At 37.6% G+C, this 7,261-nt stretch overlaps 1 long non-coding RNA gene across 1 annotated transcript; it reads left to right on the top strand.

Moving 5' to 3' along the window:
• Positions 1 to 852: 852 nt before the first annotated feature.
• LOC109166997 lies at positions 853 to 6,930 on the top strand. Its single transcript, XR_002051771.1, has 3 exons — positions 853 to 865; positions 6,446 to 6,455; positions 6,856 to 6,930. It is a non-coding gene; the product is annotated as an uncharacterized LOC109166997 (long non-coding RNA).
• The last annotated feature ends 331 nt before the right edge of the window (positions 6,931 to 7,261 follow it).

The raw sequence follows: 7,261 nt of genomic DNA, 5'->3' as shown, positions 1-7,261 counted from the left end.
TGAGTTAGATGAAGAAATCTATATGGAAAAACTTGAGAGTTTTGTGGTTCCAAGCTAGGAAAAGAATGTCTATAAATTGGTGTAATTGTTGTATGGTTTGAAACAAACGCCTAAACAATGACATATAAAGTTTGATCAAGAAATGATGACCAATGAGTTTAGTATAAATGAGAGGGACAAGTGTGCCTACATAAATGATTTGATAGACAATTATATCATTCTTTATTTTTATGTGGATGATATACTCATAGTGGGTAGTAATGACCAAATGATCAAATTTACAAAGAACATGTTAAATTTCAGATTTGACATGAAAAACATGAGTTTTGCTGATTTAATTCTCAGGATTAAAATCATTAAAAAATTTGATGGTCTCGTGTTAAGTCAATCTCATTATGTTGATAAAATCCTTGAAAATTTTAACAAGGATGACAACCAATTAGCTAGGATATCGTTAGATACAAACGTATCATCTATCTAAGAATCATGGAGAGTTTATATCTCAAGTAGAATAAGCTAGGATTTTTGGAAGCTTGATGTATCTAATGAGTTAAACTAGGATATTGATTTTGCGGTTAGCAAACTCAATAGATATATATATGTGCAACCCCGGTGATATTCACTAGAAGATAATAGTAAGGGTTATGACATACCAAAGGTATACTCGTGACCTCGAGCTACACTATACTAAATATCCAGTTGTACTAGAAAGGTATAGCAATGATTGGATATTGGATATTAAGGACTCTAAGTCCACAAGTGGCTACATGTTTACGTTAGCCGGTGCAACCATTTTGTGGAAATCCTCAAAACAAATTGTGATAGCTAGATCCACGATGGAATATGAGCTGATAGTCTTAGACAAGTTGTAACACCCCCTAATTTTCCATGCTAGATAAAGCCTAAAACATGCAGATATCTAAACAAAACATCAAACACATCGGAAGACTGAAAAGGATTATATAAACTGGAAACGAAAGGGGTGCTATGCCACGCTCACCCAGAGGTGAACGCACAGGCTAACATCTGCATAAACCACAATCTAAAATCCATACATGTCCAAAGTACTAAAGTCTATCCTTGGCACACAGGCCATAACAACAAAACATGGGAGCTACACTAGCAGGTTCTAGACCGCGCTCACGTCTAAACATCACCTGAAAGAAACACATAAAAGATGGGATGACGCCCGGTCAGCGAATACTGCTGGTAACCCACCAATACATGTGAAATATCATACATAGACAAGATATATATACAAAATCATTTGCGAAACGGAATATGTATATATATAAGTTCAAAACCAAGACCAGAAGTCAACACAAGACTCTAAGCACTCACAACAAGATAAGGGAACACATCCCAAAACCACACGAGTTACAACAACTCACGAGAACGGCTCAAGGTATAATCTACCATCACACAGTAGATTAACAGCCGACATGCATAACACAAGAGAATAAGGACACAACCAATGGCAACACATGCCTTTGTGACTACACACGTCACAAGAAGAGAAACTCACAACAACGATGTTAGATATATTAAATATAATATATTTAATATAATATATATTAAATATAATATAATATATCTATAATATATATTAAATATAATATATCTATATATTATATTTATATAGAGAGAGAAGAGAGAGGAATGAATAACTAATTGAATTGATGTTTAATGAATGAAGAATAACAATCTATTTATACTAAATGATAACCACTAATAAAGCTAAAGATTAGGAGATCATGTAATCACTAATCCACGTACTGCTAATCCATAACCCACATACTAATCTATTCAACTCCACGTACTGCTATGTTGCATGACCCCTGGATAATATACTAACAAACTAATTTAATACTTGGTTTAACAATTACTAATAATAATAATATTATTATTATTATTATAACATTGCCTCCTTTAAACCAAGTTGGATATATTGGTCATCCCAATTTCCTTCTTCAATTTAAGAAATATCTCCGTCTTCAAGTTGGATATACTGACTTGTATTTCGTTCTGTAAAGCCACTTGACTCCAATTGGCTTCTTTCCAGGAGGTAAATCAGTTAACTCCCAGGTACCATTCTTTTCAATGGCACGTATCTCCTCATCCATCGCCTTAAGCCAATGAGTTTCTGTAGCAGCCTCCTCAAAAGTTAAAGGATCACAATCTGCAAAGAGAGCAAATTGAACAATCTCTTCATCAGACAGGTCATTATCATGACCCAAAACATAATCTTGCAAGCGAGCTGGTAAGTGGCGCTCGCGCTGAGATCGTCGAACTGACGGCTCTGGCTGCTGTGTAGGAGACTGGACATTATCTGGAATAGGTTGCTCTTCAACAATATTTTCAACAACAGGAATAACAACTGAACTTTCATCTTTAGCTAACCAATCCCAGGCACCATATTCATCAAAAGTGACATCACGACTTATAACAACATTCTTAGTTTCAGGATTGTATAGTTTATAAGCCTTTGAAGCGTCACTATAACGAATGAATATGCACTTCTCACCTTTATCATCCAACTTCTTTCTCAATGGATCTGGCACATGTGCATATGCCAAACATCCAAAAACCTTGAGATATTTGATAGAGGGTTTTCTCCCACTCCAAGCTTCTTCAGGTGTCTTATCACGCACACTTTTAGTTGGACACCTATTCAACACATAGACAGCACAAGCAACAGCTTCTGCCCAAAAAGGCTTAGGCAGATTCTTAGATTTCAACATGCACCTCACCATATCCATGATAGACCTATTCTTCCTCTCAGCCACTCCGTTTTGTTGCGGAGTGTATCTGGCTGTCATTTGGTGCTGAATACCCTTTTCTTTCAGAAAATTATCACAAGCAATATATTCTGTACCTCTATCAGTTCTCAGGATTTTAATCTCATAACCACTTTGCTTTTCAACAAAAGCCTTAAATTGTTTGAAAACATCACATGCTTCAAACTTTTGCTGCAGAAAGTAAACCCATGTTTTTCTACTGAAATCATCAATGAAAGTAATAAAGTACTTACAACCTCCATGTGAGGGAACCTCCAACGAACACAGGTCTGAGTGAACAATCTCCAACTGCTTTGTGGCTCTCCTTGACTTACCCACGGGAAAGGGATCTCTATGCTTCTTCCCAATCGCACAAATCTCACATATACGATTAGGGACATTCACAACAGGTAAATCAAAAACAAGTTCCTTTCTTGCAAGATAGTTTAATCCAGAGAAATGAAAATGCCCAAATCGCATATGCCATAACCAATTTTCATCACAAACTTCAGAATTAAAGCAAGCAAGGAGAGTATGCTTAATTTTCAAAGGAAATAGTCGATTTTGGGACATATTTACCTTTGCAATCAAAACTCCTTTATCATCTTCAATGGTACAACACCCCTGAGCAATATGTATCTTATATCCTTTTTCTGACAACTGTCCCATACTCAACAAATTTTGGTGTAGTTCAGGAACATAGAACACATCGGATATAAAATTTGGAGTACCATCCTTCAACTGAATAGAGATTTTACCTTTTCCCAAAATTGGCACCTTTGACTTATTGCCAAATGTCACTTCAGACTGGACTGATTCATCCAGTTCAGAAAACAATTCTTTCTTCCCACACATATGGTTACTACACCCAGTATCCAAAAACCATATGTTTTTATCTGCAGAAAAACTATCGCTGGCTAAAAGTAAAGTTTCAGAACTCTCACCAGACTTTTCAGCAGTGTTTTCAGCAATGTTTGCTTGATTTCCACGATTGTTGTCCTCATTATACCAACAATCTGCAATCTTGTGCCCATACTTGCCACAATTGTAGCAATGAAATGGAAATTTACCTCCTTGTTTGGTATTACCTCCACCTCTTCCTTGGTTGGAGTTACCACGTCCTCCTCCTTGATTGAAGTTACCACGACCTCTTCCACTAGAACCTCCTCTTCCTCTTCCACGACCTCTACCAGATCCTCCACCTCTTTGATTAGTGCCAGTCACATTAAGGGTGACTTGACTCTTCAAAGCTTCTTCTGCTAGTGGTTCTGACTTTGACGCAATCCTGTCAACATGACTTTCTACCATACCTTTCAGCTCTGCAATTGTTAAGAGCTCAGTTTTGTGTGACTCTGTGATCGAAGCCACCACATGGTCATACTTCATCGGCATAGTTCGAAGAACTTTCTCAACCACTGCTCCATCTTCAATTGTATCTCCGTATAACCTCATCTTATTCACCATATCAATAAGACGAGTGAAATACGCATCTACTGTTTCTGTAGAGGTCATCTCACAATTGTCGTACAACCTTCTCAACGACTGCAACTTAGACTTCTGCGCCCGATCAACTGCTTTGTGTGACACCTTTAAGATGTCCCAAGCTTGTTTTGCTGTTTTAGCACGAGCTAATTGCCTAAAAATGGAATAATGAACACCTTGGTGAATCTGACCCAAGGCCAATTTATCTCGTCGTATAGCGCCTGCTTCAGCTCCTTCTTGTAGACCGAGATCAACAAAGCTCCAAAGATTTTGAGCTTGCAAATGCGTGGACATCATAATTTGCCAATAATTGTAATCGAGTTTCCCGTCCAATTTGGGACCCGTCCATACAATATTGAAATTTGCAGCCATATTTCACTACGGGAAATATCTCGGGGTTGAAAGGTTGACTGGCTCTGATACCAAATGTTAGATATATTAAATATAATATATTTAATATAATATATATTAAATATAATATAATATATCTATAATATATATTAAATATAATATATCTATATATTATATTTATATAGAGAGAGAAGAGAGAGGAATGAATAACTAATTGAATTGATGTTTAATGAATGAAGAATAACAATCTATTTATACTAAATGATAACCACTAATAAAGCTAAAGATTAGGAGATCATGTAATCACTAATCCACGTACTGCTAATCCATAACCCACATACTAATCTATTCAACTCCACGTACTGCTATGTTGCATGACCCCTGGATAATATACTAACAAACTAATTTAATACTTGGTTTAACAATTACTAATAATAATAATAATATTATTATTATTATAACAAACGACTACACAAGCCTTCGTGACATCACCCATCACGAATTGATATGCCTTCCTTATGCCCGGTTCCAACCTTATGGCTACCCCCAACCTTATAGCTTGTTCCAACCTGTACCTCCAGGACCCCTGTACACCAAGTCCAACCTTTTCCCTCCGAGGACTGTCGTCCCCATCCGCCGACAAACCGCCAACAAATCCACCAACTTCATAGTACAAGAGGGTACCGATCACACACACGGAAACACATGCCTCCCAAGAAATACGTAAACCCGACACACAGGTCACAAACTCCATAATCACATCATGGCCACCACGAGAACCACTGCCGTACCTTGGTGACTAGTGTCCCATACCACTAATCGTGCAATTCAGATACAGCCACACACACTACACCTCAACAAGAATCAATCAACGGATCACAACGAAGATATGAAACCATACTCAATCAAGGAATGGACCACAGTCCAACAACAACGATGAATAACGCAAGTCATCATTAACAATAGGAAGGTACAAACAACACACATGCTTGCATTTAAACACCGAACTAGCATGCTTATCAAACGGGTAAACCAAACGTAGTTCCCAAGAACACACAAGACTCATCACGATTCAACGAATCACAATGTTGAACACATAGCACGATTCAAGACACCAAAACCTACATGGAATCCTACCATATAGTTCTAGACATACGCAACATCAAGAACACGCTCAAATATTTCAACAAAAGAACATCGGGAAGTCAAAAGACCAAATACCGAGTCAAAAGAATCACGTGGAACAAATCCCCAAACAACACATATTGTTCCCCGCGGGAGGACCCACAGGTAGGCCCCCACCCGTGGTTCCGCCCGCGGGTACACACCCACCGGCCTTATGTTCCCCGCAGGTGGGCGGCGGGTAGGCCACTGCCCGCCGTTCCGCCCGCGGGTACGTACCTGTGCCAAAAATAATCCCTTCGGGGATTTTCAACACCAAGCTCAAATTCAAGTCCAAAACATGCCAAATCTCACCAAATACAACAAAATAACTTGAATTAAAGGAATAACCAAGCAATGGCATACAAGAACCCTAAACACAAGCTCTAGATATGCATTTTCACAAGACAATGCATAAACACTCACATTTCATCGCAAAACACATGTAGAATCCAATAAATCATCATATTGGTAAGCAAAATAGATTTTGTAGAGCATGGATTACCTCTTGTAGACAAAAACCTTCACTTAATACTTCACCAAGCTCCTAATAAGGCTCACCCTCCAAACCCACTTCAAGAACACACCAAAAGATCATAAAGATTCTATCTTTAAGAAAAGACACCTTAGAAAACACTAAAAACACAATATGAACGTAGATCTTACCCTCCTAGATGCTCAAAGGTATGAAAGGTAGAGTCTTGGAGACAACCCTTGAGGATTTGACAAAGCTCCAACTTGGCTTGGAAGAAAAGCTATCTAACTTTTAGAGAGAAGGTAGAGCTAAAGTTTGGAAAGTGTAAGGAGAAAGAATGAGGAGTGTACTAGGTTAGCTTGCATTACCAACACAAGGTGAAATGTCATGAATACCCTTACTAAAATGAAGAGGTGTAAGGGAACAAGGGAACTCCTTACAAAGCTTAAGGTACAACATTGACTTTGGGTTGACTAGTCAATTACTAGTCCCCGACTATTATATTTTCAGGAATTTAAGTAATTAAATTACCAATTGGTTTAGGATTAATTACTTAATCAATCCCTTATTCGAATCTGGATTACGGGGTGTCACACAAGTATTGCATAGAGGTTGAATGGCTACACCATTTTTTTGAGGATATTCCTAGTTGGTAAAAACATGTACCTCCAATTTGTGTGCATTTCAATATCTAAGCAATAATTAGAAGAGTACAAATTAATATGTATAATGGTAAGTCTAGACATATACATCGTATACATAATAATACCATTAACAATGTCTCACAATGGCTGTTAACTCTGTTAACTACGTGAGGTCAAATGGTAATATAGTGAATTCGCTAACTAAATGGTTAAGCAAAGAGTTTATAGAGAAGTTGAAATGAGGAATGAGATAAAATTAAAGCCCTTTTAGTAAAAGTTCTATAGTGGATACCAACCTAGCTGGCACATAGGTTCAATGAGACAACTAAATTATGTAACGAAGTGTGCCATAGTGGGGGTCTCGGACTCTC

The sequence above is a fragment of the Ipomoea nil genome, unplaced genomic scaffold (assembly GCF_001879475.1).
Source record: "Ipomoea nil cultivar Tokyo-kokei standard unplaced genomic scaffold, Asagao_1.1 scaffold3142, whole genome shotgun sequence".
Taxonomy (NCBI): Eukaryota; Viridiplantae; Streptophyta; class Magnoliopsida; order Solanales; family Convolvulaceae; genus Ipomoea; species Ipomoea nil.
The sequence above is the reverse complement of the archived record's forward strand: the minus strand, read 5'-3'. Positions and strand labels throughout refer to the sequence as shown.